Here is a 15,303-nt window from a genome sequence, read left to right on the forward strand (position 1 = left end):
AGATAAGAAAGCCTTCCTCAGTGATCAGTGCAAACAAATAGAGGAAAACAACAGATTGGGAAAGACTAGAGACCTCTTCAAGAAAATTAGAGATACCAAGGGAACATTTCACGCAAAGATAGGCTCGATAAAGGACAGAAATGGTATGGACCTAACAGAAGCAGAAGATATTAAGAAGAGGTGGCAAGAATACACAGAAGAACTGTACAAAAAAGATCTTCACGACACAGATAATCACGATGGTGTGATCACTCACCTAGAGCCAGACATCTTGGAATGTGAAGTCAAGTGGGCCTTAGAAAGCATCACTACGAACAAAGCTAGTGGAGGTGATGGAATTCCAGTTGAGCTATTTCAAATCCTCAAAGGTGATGCTGTGAAAGTGCTGCACTCGATATGCCAGCAAATTTGGAAAACTCAGCAGTGGCCACAGGACTGGAAGAGGTCAGTCTTCGTTCCAATCCCAAAGAAAGGCAATGCCAAAGAATGCTCAAACTACCGCACAATTGCACTCATCTCACATGCTAGTAAAGTAATGCTCAAAATTCTCTAAGCCAGGCTTCAGCAATACGTGAACCATGCACTTCCAGATGTTCAAGCTGGTTTTAGAAAAGGCAGAGGAACCAGAGATCAAATTGCCAATATCCGCTGGATCATCGAAAAAGCAAGAGAGTTCCAGAAAAACATCTATTTCTGCTTTATTGACTATGCCAAAGCCTTTGACTGTGTGGATCACAATAAACTGTGGAAAATTCTGAAAGAGATGGGAATACCAGACCATCTGACCTGTCTCTTGAGAAACCTGTATGCAGGTCAGGAAGCAACAGTTAGAACTGGACATGGAACAACAGACTGGTTCCAAATAGGAAAAGGAGTACATCAAGGCTGTATATTGTCAGCCTGCTTATTTAACTTATATGCAGAGTACATCATGAGAAATGCTGGGCTGGAAGAAACACAAGCTGGAATCAAGATTGCCGGGAGAAATAGCAATAACCTCAGATATGCAGATGACACCACCCTTATGGCAGAAAGCAAAGAAGAACTAAAGAGCCTCTTGATGAAGGTGAAAGAGGAGAGTGAAAAAGTTGGCTTAAAGCTCAACGTTCAGAAAACTAAGATCATGGCATCTGGTCCCATCACTCCATGGGAAATAGATGGGGAAACAGTGGAAACAGTGTCAGACTTTACTTTTTTGGGCTCCAGAATCACTGCTGATGGTGACTGCAGCCATGAAATTAAAAGACGCTTACTACTTGGAAGGAAGGTTATGGCCAACCTAGATAGCATGTTTAAAAGCAGAGACATTACTTTGCCAACAAAAGTACGTCTAGTCAAGACTATGGTTTTTCCAGTGGTCATGTATGGATGTGAGAGTTGGACGGTGAAGAAAGCTGAGCGCCGCAGAATTGATGCTTTTGAACTGTGGTGTTGGAGAAGACTCTTGAGAGTTTCTTGGACTGCAAGGAGATCCAATCAATCCATCCTAAAAGAGATCAATCCTGGGTGTTCATTGGAAGGACTGATGTTGAAGCTGAAACTCCAATACTTTGGCCACCTCATGCGAAGGGTTGACTCATTGGAAAAGACCCTAATGCTGGATAGGATTGGGGGCGGGAGGAGAAGGGGACGACAGAGGATGAGATGGTTGGATGGCATCACCGACTCGATGAACATGGGTTTGGGTAGACTCCGGGAGTTGGTGATGGACAGAGAGGCCTGGCGTGCTGCAATTCATGGGGTCGCAGAGAGTCGGACACGACTGAGCAACTGAACTGAACTGAACTCATTCATATAACTCAAGATATCTTTGGACTGTAGCCCTCCAGGCTACTCTGTCCGTGGGATTCTCCAGGCAGGAATACTGGAGTCAATTGCCATGCCGTCCTTCAGGAGATCTTCTTGACCAAGGGATTGAACCCACGTCTCCTGCGTTGCAGGCAGATTCTTTACTGCTGAGCCACTGGGAAGCCCAAGATATCTTTGTCATTCTCATCAGGAAATTCCAATGGTTTTGGAAGCTGTGAGGCAGGAATTGTGGACGAAGTCCAAATATATGAGACATATATATTTGATCACCTGAATGACCAAATATATATTTCTCACAATTCACAATAAGACCCATTCATATTCTTTCATGCATATCTCTTCTCAGTTTCAAAACAATACAAAAAAATCAATATGGAAGAACTAAAATCAAATAATTTTTTTTTGGACTTTATCTCATTCCCCATTTCTAATTCTCCACAATATCACTAATTTTAGCACACAAGTTGAAGATTACTTAAGGCCATCATTGAAGACATAGTTTATTTTAATTTACTCAAAGTGATTTGCCCTTCACTGAAGTAATTTTTCAGGATAAAACCTCTTTAGCCTGTGGTATCTGGCACTCAGCAATCAGTCTCACAATCATGCTGGAAATTTAACCACTTCATGACTATTTATGTCCAAAACATGGGTGTTTTAAGTAAAGATCAGTTTCACAATTGGATAATTGGTACGCGTGACATTTGTCTAAGGTTTCATTTGGAAACTGACTTGAAGATGAGAAAAAAATGAGTGTAGTTTTTTAAAGGCCAACATTAGAAGATTTCCTTAACACCCAAGTTATTTGTAGTCTCAGGTTAAGAGAATTCAGATGAGATCTTGAGCTCACCTGGTGAGAGATACATCATTTCTCATTAGCAGGGATGAGAAATAATATCACATGGGAAAAATTGCCTTTTCTTTGTTTAAAAGAGTTACAGCTAATATTCAGGCTGTGGAATTATCTGCCAGACCATGGTCAATAAATAATAACTGCAGTGTTAGTGATGGCTAGTGTGTGTTGAGCCTGTACTGTGTGCCAGAACTGTGTTCGTGGTTCACATACCTTATCCATTAAATGTTCCCCCAAACTCTTTAAGTTGCCTCATATTTATCCATATTTTACAGATGAGCAAATGGAAAATATGAAATTTAAACCCAAGTCTCTCTGACTGTAGCCCAGAGGTTTTTAAATGAAAGCGAATTTGCCCCCCTCCTGCCAGGAGACTTCCCTGATAGCTCAGCTGGTAAAGAATCCACCTGCAATGCAGGAGACCCTGGTTTGATTCCTGGGTTGGGAAGATCCCCTGCAGAAGGGAAAGGCTACCCACTCCAGTATTCCAGCCTGGAGAATTCCATAGGCTGTATAGTCCCTGGGGTTGCAAAGAGTCGGACACGACTAAGTGACTTTCACTTTCACTGCCAGGAGACACTTAGCAACATCTGGAGATAGTTCTGGTTGCAACTGGGTTGTAGGGATGTTTCAGGCATCCAGTGGGTAGAGGCCAGGGGTGCTGCTGAGCAGCCACCAGTGCACAGGACGCCCACGTGACCCAGGATTATCTGGCCCCAGATGTCAATAATGCCTGCCAGGTGGCGCTAGTGGCAAAGAACCTGCCTGCTAATGCAGGTAGAGAAGCGGCTTAGATCCCTGGGTCGGGAAGATCCCTTGGAGGAGGACATGACAGCCCACTCCAGTATTCTTGCCTGGAGAATCCCATGGACAGAGGAGCCTGGGGGACTACAGTCCATAAGATCCATAGGGACACAACTGAAGTGACTTAGCATGCAGAGCTTGCACAATTAATAGAGTCTTCTGAGTCTCCAGATTTAGGAGATGTCAGAGGTGTTCTAGCTTCTCTTCAATCCCAGGGAAACAATTTATGCCTTTCTCCATCCATCCTCCCTGAATTACTTCTTTCTTTCTCTTAGGAAAAAAAAAAGCAGTATTTTTCCAGTAGCCACCAGAACCATGTTCTTCTTACAGTAGACTAGAGATCTTTTCCCTTTATGTGAATTCATGAATCGTGGTTCCGACAGATGGTTCTGTAGATGGTCTCAAGTGCAATGCGATAGTCTTTGTTGATGTCTTTTTTCTTTTCACCCGGGTTTACCTTCCTCCGGCTTCAATCCTATTATCCACAATCCACCTTCAAACCTCACATCGTGTGAGCATCTAATTTATGCAGGGCCAAGCCAAGCATGCAGCCTTCTCCTTACTGGGCTTCTTTGAGTTCCTCCTTCAGAGGGGCTTATTTCTAAATCTCTGATCTCAAACCAGATTAGACTTTTGGAGCTAATGATCAACAGTGCATCAAGCTTAGTTCACATTTCATATCTGATTCTACTCAAAGCTTGGTGGGTTTTATAGAAAAGAGGCTTCCAGGAAAGAAGCTATTAAAAAACGGAGTCTTTAAAAAAAAAAAAAAAGTCTTCCTTTCGACTCCTTTACTTACCTAGTCGTGAGGCAAGTTGATGTTTCTCTCAGTTCTGACAAGTGCATTTAGCGCTGCCTCCGCAGCAGATCAACATATAGAGTGCCATGCTGCAGGAATGGCATGGTGCCAGGCACTGTGGGGAATCCACAGAAACATAAGGCAAGTCTTTGCCCTCAGGGGTTTTACACTGTAGTTGGGGAAATGAGACACATGCGCACACGTGGAAAATGAAATAACCAAACAGGAGGTAAGTGGTAATACAAAGCAGTGACACAAAGGGCCGCGAGAGGTATGTCTTTGGTTTTTTAAGGTGTAGCCCATTGTTCAGGAGGAAGAAAGTTTTCTATGGTCTGGCATGTTCTGAAGTCTTCATGGAGAAGATGGAACTTGTAGAAGGGAACATATTCTCAGGAAGATTAGAAAAAGCAGAAATTATATACGTAAAGGCTGGAGAGAAAACATGTTGGCTAGGTTCCAGGTGCCATATGCCTCCCAGGTATAGTAAGGGCCCACTGAGGACTAGGTATAAGTAAGCCTAATGGGGTAACAGAGGCCAGAATTTAGACCTTAAATGTCATGTGATGGAGTCTGAGTTTTATTTCATAAGCATTGGGGAGTCATCAAAGCTTACATCCAAATTAAAACAACTTCCTAACTACCTTGGCCTAACTACTCATGGGCCCCATGTAATCCATTGTTCAAGAGGCAAACAGATGTATTCTTTTAAATAAAAATACGATCATAATTGTTCCCCCTCTTAAAACCATCAGGTGGTTTCCTATCGCACTGAAATAAAACCCACCTTCAATGCTGCAGTTTCCATGGGCCCCATGCTCCCACATCACAGTGCCCCAGCCATCCTGTCTTTCTTGAGTACACATGTCTTGTTTCTATCAGAGGAACCCTCTACTTGCTAGAACTATGGCTGGAACTTAGCTTTATCCGGATCTTTCAATAATCAGTTCCTTCTTGGCATTTATTTGTCAATTCACATTCTGCCTCCGTTGAGGTATTGTGGTATGATTATGGTATATTTCTTCATAGCTCTTATCACTGTCTAAAATTATATTATGCATATGCAATATGTGTATTTTTTCGCTTCCCCACTAGCAACTCTATCTTGTTTACTCCTAGCTTGTCGTGAGTTCATTCGAATGTTTAGTATGGTGCTCAACATAAGTAAGTTTCAATAAATTTTTGTTGAGGGGATGGGTGAATGGGGTAGAGATTGACATAGAAAGATGAGTTATGGAACTGTTATAATATTGGTTCATTTATCAACTATTTATGGAGGTCCTCTTTGCTAGTGGCTGAGGGTACAGTGCTGACTTCCCTACCATGATGGTGCTTATAGATGAGGGTGCCAAGATTTAGCAAGTAATGTCAGATGTGGTGAGTGGACAGGAGAGGTGAAGACAGTGTGTCACAGGGAAGCTTTCCAAGATGCTGGAGTCATGCAAGAGTTTCTGAGACCACATTACGGGAAAGAGTTGAATGAGGCACGGAGGGAGGGGGAGAGAAGACTGTTCTAAGTAGAAGGACTAGCATTTATAGGGGAAGTGAGATAAGAGAACGTGGATGTACTGCAGGAACCAGAAGGTGGCCAGGAAGGCTGAAATGGGCTGAGGGCGGAGAGCAAAATATTGTGATGTCTAGGTCCACCAGGGATCATGTTTCAATGGACGCCATGAAAAAGACTTTGAATTTTATCCAAGCAGTATCAAAAAGTCATTGGAGGGGCTTGAGGTCAGGTTTGGCTGTTTCAAAGATTTCATTGGCTCTTGTATAGCTTTGAGTAGAAAGGGATATGGGCTAATCAGTTAGGAGGTAGTTAGAACAGTCCAGGTAAAAAATTGCTGTGGTGGTAGTGATGGAAGAAAATATTCATATTTGGAAGTAGAATTTTTCTTGGTGATTATCAGGATGTGGCTGGTAAGAGAACGGGAGACATGGTGTTTTGCCGTTCAGCCTGGGCTTATGGTTCTTTGGAAATGAATGGATGGGTAGCATCATTCACTGAGATCAGCACTTTCCTGGGAGGAAGGTTAGTTCAGTTTTTGGATATGTTGACTCAAAATAGCTCGAGATACTTGAGAGTTATATAGAAATGCCAAAGTGGAAAATAATAAGGAATGGAGTGATGATGGTTGATTCATGAGGTGGCGATGGGAACGGCAAACAAAAAACACAAGATTCATTTTCTATCCCAAGGGCTTTTCAATCCCCTTCTTCTCTCCTTTTCCCCATACAAAGACTTAGCTGCAATTCTAGATATTAAAAGAATTTAGATAGAACACCAGTCTTGAGTAGGCTGCCAGAAGAAGGGGAAAAATCATGAAAAGAGCTTTAATTCCATGTTCACATTTGCAACCAAATTACTGTATTTAAAAAGGAGAAAATGTGATTTTACAAATTATGAAAAACATCTCAAGTGTCCCTTTTAAACTGTAATGGATTTTCTACTCCAAAGAACATTTTTGCAGAAATGAGTGTAAATGTCGCTCTGTTTTATGGCATGGGGAGAAAAGGAAGCATGCAATACCAGGCTTTTATTAAACTCTGGACAGATTGGGGAGGATGTTTCCTACCCTTTGAAAGAAGTGGCTGATCGTCCCTTGATTTGGAAACGCTGAGCGGAAAGGAGAGCTTCAGAAACGGCTTAAAACAGCTCTGCAGTGCGCTTGGCAGGAAGTTGAGTGCGCTTTTTTTTTTTTTCCCAGGGAGAAATTAGGGGGAAAAGGTGACTTTTATTGCTGAAATTAATTTTATTGCCATCCTAACTAACCCTCTTCCTCCTTACTCCCTGCTATCACACAGAGAGAAAAAGGTGACGAGAAATGCCTCTTCAGACACCACAGTTTCTCATACTGGTTGGGGATTCTGGCAGCTGAATGTTAGGTTTGTAAATATGCCCTGGAAAACTGCAAAGCTACAAACAGATACATAAAGAATGAGGAATCTGATTAAGAAACGAGCATTTATATTTTTACTGGGTTTTACTTTTAACATAAAACATCTTGAAAAAAGTTTTATGATTTAGCATTTATGAATGACTAGATTTTAAGAGAATTGTAATATTTTTTTAGGGTATTTCAGCTCTATGAGTTATTTCTTGTAGATTCAGATAATGACATTATAAATCTTTCTGTGGAGGCAATTACTAAGGCAGAAATGGCCTATTCCCCATTGGCTTTTAGGTTCAGCTTACTGACATATTACAAGCAGGCTTACCGTGGTCATTAAAAACTGATCTGGGATTTATTGTACCTCTTTAAACTCTCAGTACTTTGAAAAGTATTGTACAGAAAGGAATACAAAGTGAAGTTACAAAGAGGGCCAGCAAGGCAATCAGGAGAAAAGCGGATTTAATTTATCCAACCAAGACCACTACAAGTGTCATGAAAATATCTGAAATTAGGGCATGGGGTTTCTAACCGAGGCAAGGACATGCTTGTGAGGGTGGATTTCCACCTGAAATGGTTTCAAATACCATCTTAGAAGTGAAAGTTGCAGGGATTTTGGTGTAAGATACTGCATGAACGGTGAAGTTGGATTTTTAACCTTTATGAGAAGCGGCCCACCTGGAGTCGTAGGATGTTTCGGAAGAAAAGCGAGGCTCTTTGGCCAGCAGTGTATCCACCTTCGCAACGACAATGGCACCTACGATGTAGGCGGAGATAAAGAAGCGCTTTCCCATACATGCTCTGAATTTCCCCATCATCTTATTCACCTGCACAGATCTTGATCCTTCTGCTTCTTCCCAAATAGTAGTGGAATACCTTTTCTGGAAAAAGAGGTACTCTGCAATGTTCTGAGTAGAAATGCTTTGTCAGTGCAAAAGCATGAAGGTGAAAGAAATAATTGGAGATGAAGGAAGGTGAGGAGAAAGATTCCCTATAGAAAGTAAGGGTTTAGCTTTAACCTGATCATCTAGGAACGCACACATGCTCTCCTTCTTTGTTATTAACCTAGATGGAGCGTACTTCCTGTTTTGAATGAAAATACAGAGAAAACTTGAAAATGCTTTTCTCACCCTGCCCAAGGAACAAGTTGAAAGTTTGTGTGTTTTTCTTTTGACATTTGAGGTTTTCTTACTGTTATAGTCCAGTAACCTGTCCATCACTTTTAAGGCAATACTTTACTAAAGTAAAGCAAAACAAAACCAACCAGAATTGCCATACTGTTTTGTCTAAAACACTTTGGTTCCCATGGCTGGCTTTTTCTCGCCACTCAGATTGTAACTCAAATGTCACTGCTTTAGTTGAGTCCTCCCCAGATCTTATACTCAACTCCCCATCACAGGCGCATGTCATCTGTCACCCTTTTTGTTTCTTCATAGGGCCAGCAGTCTTTTTCTGTAAAGGCTCAGACAGCAAATACTTTAGACTTTATGGACCATACAACATATATTCCAATTACCTAACACTCCACTGTAGCTCAAAAGCAGTCACATGTGAACAGAAATGAACAAGGCTCACCAACCAGTTGTACAAGGGTTAAGTCAGCTCCCACCCCTGCAGTTCTCTACCAACAGTGTGCCCTGGGAATTCAGGATGAGCTACTCTAGATAAAGGGACCCTAGATAATTTGATGCATATCTCAGGAAGAATCTCAAGGACCCCAGATTCTTACATCTTCCATACATAGAAAAGGTTGAGGTATGTTCTTTGTGATTAGCAGTAATATTTTACCAAGATGCTTGCTTGACTACAGCATTTCTTAGCCAAATTCGTACACACACACACACACACACACACACTGGATCCTTCCCTACCTCGTCGCCCAGACTTTGTCCTCAGTAAGACTCTCAATAAAACTTAAGTTCATAAACCATGTTGTGCATTTTTAACTTGACACATAGATAATGTGTCAGCAGTGTGCTAGGGCTTCCCTGGTAGCTCAGTTAGTAGAGAATTCACCTGCAATGCAGGAGACCCCATTTCGATTCCTGGATTGGGAAGATCCCCTGGAGAAGGGATAGGTTACCCACTCCAGTATTCTGTCCTGGGTTGGGAAGATCCCTAGAGAAGGGATAGGTTACCCACTGCAGTATTCTGGCCTGGAGAATTCCATGGAATGTATAGTCCATGGGGTCACAAAGAGTCAGACACGACTGAGCGACTTTCACTTTCTTTCACAGTGCACTAACAAGACTTTAGTTAGAGGAACAACTTGTGGGCCATAGTTTGCCAACCTCTGCTTTAAGAGAATGTAATGTTTGAAATCTTTGCATGCATTTATTTATTTTCCAGGTTTGTGTGTGTGTCTCTCTCTCCATTAGAATCTGAGATTCATGGGGCCAGCAGTATAATTTACTAAGTCCACTGCTATATCCTGAACACAGGAAGGACAGTGCATATTAGGTGTTCAGTACCTATATGATGAAAAAAATAAGCTAAGATGTCTCCCTTAAGTGGTTGTTGTGCTGTTTTATTCTACTGTTTAAAATTACAAAGCAAACTATACTTTCTTTGGAAAATAGTACAAATTAGTTTTTTTTTTTAATGGTAAAGAGTTTTGGATTACTTGTAAAATGAAATGTCAGAGTTAAGATACCTTGAATTAATTTGGGATTTACTTTATGGGTTTGATTCAAGCCCTTAGTTCAGATTTCATTCAGGATAGATTAAATCTGATTTAAAACCTTCACTCGACAATACATTGTTGTTTGACAGATTTCATGCAAATATAGCTCCTGGGTTTGCTGTCACCTGAATACATAATCCATGATGCAAGCAAAGGGCACTCAGCACTATAGACTGTTGTGAATTCCAGTGGACTCAAGTCACTTATGAAAGAGTTTCACTTAATTCCTTGTCTGAGTAATTTGCCAGCAAGTCAGTAGTTTGACCATGAGGACTAAATAGCCTATCAGTTGGAGTAGTTCTCTTTCCTGACACTTTGGGATATTAAAATTCTTCCCACAGTTTCAGACATACTCTTTATTCCCAAACCTGGTACACCCTGAACTCTTATTACAATGTGGTCCCTAACAGGTTCTAGTATATGTGCAGTGGTTGTGGAGGGTGGGGGGAGTTGTCTGATGCAAGTATAGATCCAACAGAATTAATTTATGAAGTTCATTTTGCAAAGCTCCTTGGCTAAAAATCATCATGTAAATGCAGCTACTTGTACGAATTGTGTCTTTTCTGTTTGTGAGCTGGTTTGGAGAGCAATAGTTAACATTTCTTCATAGAAGTTTCCTAGACTCCTAATCTTGGTGTCACTAAAGGGTTTAAGATTGGCTTTTAACAGAAATCACATGAGATGTAGTCAAACACCACCCTTTTCTTGGACTCAGTTCACCTTTGGAAAGACTAAACTCACTAGAATAGAGGGGAGATTTTTTTTTTTTTTAACAGTCTCAGTGATACAGAAAGTGAGATTTACTGCCCTTTGAGATTCACTTCTAACTGAGGAAGACTCTTGTGAATCTGAACTCTCCTAGACCACCTTCTAGGCCAGGGCACTTGAGCAGTACCAAGATTTTGCTACTGCTGCTAAGTATCGAATTCATTTCTTTTTTTTTATTGACTTCAGACATTTAGGAAGTCATTCACAGGTCATAGACGATGGAAAATGAAGGACGATCTTCAGTGTGAGATCTAGGCATGACTGCAGTCATCATATGTTGACTTTTATCTTCCTACTGTCCCATTGCAAGATTGAAGTGGGAGCGGGACTGATCTCTCTTTCCTCAGGGTCAGGAGGTCTGGTGAGACTTTTAAGTGCGATCACCCATTCTATGAAATGTGACCAAGAACGGGCTCCTCGCAGCAGGCCTGTGTGACTCTGCTTGGTCCAGGCATGAGCTCCTAAGCAGCTCAGCTGTTTTGCATTTTCTCTGGAATTGACAAGTAGGCATGTGGAGGAGGGCTGCTTTTTCCAAAGGCGCTGGTAAGCTTCAACAGTGGGTTCTGGGGAGGAGGTAGTGTGAGGTCCTTTCCTCTATTGTGTTGAAGAATGTATCCAAGTAAAGGTCAACAGGCCTAAGATGGAGGAAATGAAAGAACCCAGATGCCAGTGGCCAGCATTTCCTAAAGGATAATCTTCCCAGATATATGAGCCAATGGATGCTCCGCTTTTAACTTGACCCTTTGATTTGGGTTTTCTGTCACTTACAACCAAAAGAATTCTAGCTAACAATAGCTATTTCCTGTCGCTCTTAATCTGCTCCCCAACCTACAGCATTATGATACAAATGTTTACTCTAAGAAATGCCTTTTAAGCAATTTAACAGTTGAATGAATAAATCCATAATTTTATTCTACATAATCAGTTTTGGGGATCTGTATAAAATGTAAAGGGCTTTCCTGGTGACGCAGTGGTAAAGAATCCACTCGCCAATGTAGGAGATGCAGGTTTGATCCCTGGTTCAGGAAGATCACCTGGAGAAGGAAATGGCAATCCACTCCTGTATTCTTGCCTGAGAAATCCCATGGACAGAGGAGCCTGGCTGACTGCAGTCTGTGTGGTCACGAAGAGCTGGCATGATTGGGGGCTGAGCACACACGCATAAGATGTAAAAGCATAGTTTAACTCCCCAGAAGAGCTTAGCATTTCTGTAAAACAGCTTCTTCATTCAAGAGATATTCTGGAGTCTTCGTGAGATACTGTTCCATCTGGTTTATTTAGAGTAGGCCAAGTGGCAACCCACTCCAGTGTTCTGGCCTGGAAAATCCCACGGACGGGGAGCCTGACAGGCTACAGTCCATAGGGCGGCAAAGATTCGGACACGACTGAGCGACTTCACTTTCACTTTCAGTTGTTTGCTTAAAACAAAAATGAAAACCTTCCAGGTGTGCCTGGTTGAGAACCATAGCTCTGTAGTTTTGACGACTTATGTACTAGTGGTGTTTTTTATTGATTCCTGGGCTTAGGCCTTGCAAATTATTTTTATTGAAATCGCTTTTGATAGAAACATCTCAGGGACAACTCACCTTGGTTCATGTGCCTGTTGACATTCAGTCCCTGTGGTCAGAGGAAAAGCATGCTCTGTTTGGTGTGGCCTGGATCACCCATCTTTGGAACAGAGAAGATGTGGTCCCCCTCACCCCTGATATGAACTGAGTGGGATCTGTCTGTGGGGTGAAGAGGGGCTGTCTTCAGAGAACGGGATATTGAGGAAAGAAAGTGATTAACTCTGGAATAACCAGACAGAAGAAGTGCCTGAATGTACTGGGGCTGGGAGCTGAGCTTCCGTGCCCTCTCCAGGTACGATGGCCTCCCACAGCAGCTACATGTGTGCACTAATCTGAAGACTCCCTGAACCCCCTCAGTTAGGTTTTTATGGAGACCTCATTATGGAGATGTCACTGAGGGAATCATTGGCCTTTGGCGATTGAGCTCAGTCTCTAGACCGTCTCTCATCCCCCAAACCAAGTCAACGGATGGGGAAGAACACTGTGCACGTGCAGAGTTCCCTCTGTTCTTTGTCTCGCTTATGCCACCTTCCTCTCTTCCTTCTCTGTATGGTAGAGATTTCTTCCTTGGACTCACCCTCGCAGAATCTAGAATGTAAATGTCTTGAGATCCCCCCTTTCTTAGGGTTGCAAACTAGTAGGTAAATACCTGACAGATGATCTGCAGGAGTTCACTTTGCCCCTGCTTCTTGAAAGCCAGCTTTATGTTCTTTCTCCCTATATACTACTCAGTTATAAACATATAACTAGGCTTCCTTAGGACGTCACACATGGCGCAGTGGTAAAGCATCCGTCTGCCAATGCAGAAGATGCAAGAGGTGTGGCTTTCCTCCCTGGGTCAGGAAGATCCCCTGGAGGAGGAAATGGTAACCTGTTCCAGTTTTCCTGCCAGAATGATCCCATGGACAGAGGCAGCTCGTGTGCTACAGTCCAGGGGTCGCCAAAGAGGCAGACACAACTGAGCAACTGAGCACAGGCTTCCTTCAGATGCAGGAAGATTTCTGTAGAGAAGCAGACTCTGCAGGGAGAGGAAGTGGAGCTGTGACTCAGGCCATGTTTTTCAATATGACTCTTTTCTTGATTGTTCATTTAGGAGAAAAGAATTGAGAGAGAGAGAGAGAGAGAGAGATTCTTAGCTGCTAGATCAGCACTTTGTATCTCAGCATCCTAAATCATGTCTTCAGAATTATAGCGTGATTCATTTTTTCCACAACTGTTCATTTGTTGCTCCTTCCCTGGGACATTTCCTTTGATATTGGTTTGTAAGTAAGAATGGCAGTGTGCTTGCCCTCACGGAGCTTGTAATCTATCTGGGAGACAGAGCAAAAGCGGACGGGCACAGGACAGTCAGTGAAATGGTGATGAGTTGTGCTTATTGTTGTGAAGGAAGCAGACAGGATGTTGAGGAGGGTGTCAGAGAAAGCCTGGTTGGGAAGGTGACCTTTGCCCTGAGACTTCTCCACGGAGTAAGGAAGAGCCAAGCATTGCAGGCAACGCAGGAGCGTGTGAAACCCACCTATCCCAGTGACAGCCGGAACAAAGTGAACATCCCCCAAGTACATGATTCAACACAGTTGCACTTATGTGATGGTGACAGCATCCAAAAAAAGGTGGAAAGAAGTCTGGAGACTAATGCCTTCTCGGTACCATGATGTGTGATGTGTGTGTATTCAAGCAGTTTTGTTTTTCCACTTCCTCCTTTCCCTCGTGCCATCATGCAGCTGCCTCACCTGAATGCCAGTCGCTAAATGAGGTGGCAGCTCTGGATCCAGGGAAACAAAAGAGAGGTTGCCATGGTAACAGAGGCCAAGGAGAACAGCTCCTCCCCTCTCTCCAGAGGCCCTCTCACTACGGGAGGTGGGGATGGCCCTTCTAGCTGTGGGGCTGCCAGGCCTTCCTCCGTGCTCAGCTAGATTCCCAACCATCCCTTTTAGCAGCTGGAGAAAGTTACTCCATCCTAGGTTACCGAGAATGGAAGAGAGAAGTGAAACAGCTTAGATGTTTCCTTTAGACTGGATTACAGGTCAGACTGGATATACTGCTTTGGAATTGCTTTACATGCCTTCATTCCTACTGCTCCTTTCTCTTCCTGTCGGTCTCCATGCACATAAAATATGCATTAACTTGTGTTTGAGACACAGCACCCTGACTCCATCTACCAGGTGAAACTGTAGAGCTCCCTGCAGGGTTGTGATATGAGTAGCTGCCCGAAGTTCTATGACATATCACTGTTGCCACTGTTGGGATGAGTGAGTTTTTGAAATATTCATCATGTTCTAATCAATTTTAACAGATCATGGTATCTGTAAAAAGATAATACTTGACAGCAAGCGAATTGAAGCCTTTTTAATTGGACTGACATTCCCTTGTGAGAATTTAATGTTATTTTTTATTGACATTTCTAGGAATCTACCCCAGAGAAGTTGGAATCTCCTTATGAAATGCCATCCTCACCTATACTCATACTCAGAAATTACTGCTACTTCCAAGTAAAATTGAAGTCGTAATTCATACAGTCTTACTGTTCTCCTCCTTGGTCATCTTGAATGCTCTTCAGGAATTTTATAGATACTACCTTTTGGTCCATCACTACTTATGTTTTCAGTTATATTTGGAGACACAGTAAAGATACATGGGCAAAAAGCATAGAATTTGGAGCCTGGTGGAACTGAGTTCTCATCATAGCTCCACTGCTTACTGTTTGGGGCTGGATCTTGGCCAAGTTACTTACTTACCGACTCACCACAGCTTTTACATCTGCAGAATGGGTGCATAAATAGTATCTGTTTCCCAGAATTATGCTGTGGGTTAAATGAGGCGGGGTGTCTGAAGTGGTCAGAGCATGGCCAGATATAATCTGTTGTGAAGATGGCGATAAATGTCATGATGGTGGTGAGGACGCTCACCTTATCTGCCCAACAGGACGACAGGCTCCCACGGACAGTGGTCAGTACCTCTTTCCCGTTTCCCACCTTTCCAAATAGCATATGGCAACAATAGACATACAGATAGAACAGATGATAAAATATTGCTTATATAATACATTCTATTAATTAAGCAATTTATTTCTTCATCCCAGTTATCTATTATAGATATATGTATATGAGAGAGGGAAAGAGAGGGAACAAAATAAA

General features: G+C 42.4%; 1 protein-coding gene across 1 annotated transcript in view; it reads left to right on the top strand.

Annotated features, from left to right (window-relative positions):
- Positions 1–15,303, top strand: part of TSHZ2 (teashirt zinc finger homeobox 2) — a 909,619-nt gene that overhangs the window by 182,857 nt on the left and 711,459 nt on the right. The window lies entirely within an intron of this gene.

This window comes from Giraffa tippelskirchi, chromosome 13 (assembly GCF_054371585.1).
Source record: "Giraffa tippelskirchi isolate mGirTip1 chromosome 13, T2T-mGirTip1v1.2.pri, whole genome shotgun sequence".
Taxonomy (NCBI): Eukaryota; Metazoa; Chordata; class Mammalia; order Artiodactyla; family Giraffidae; genus Giraffa; species Giraffa tippelskirchi.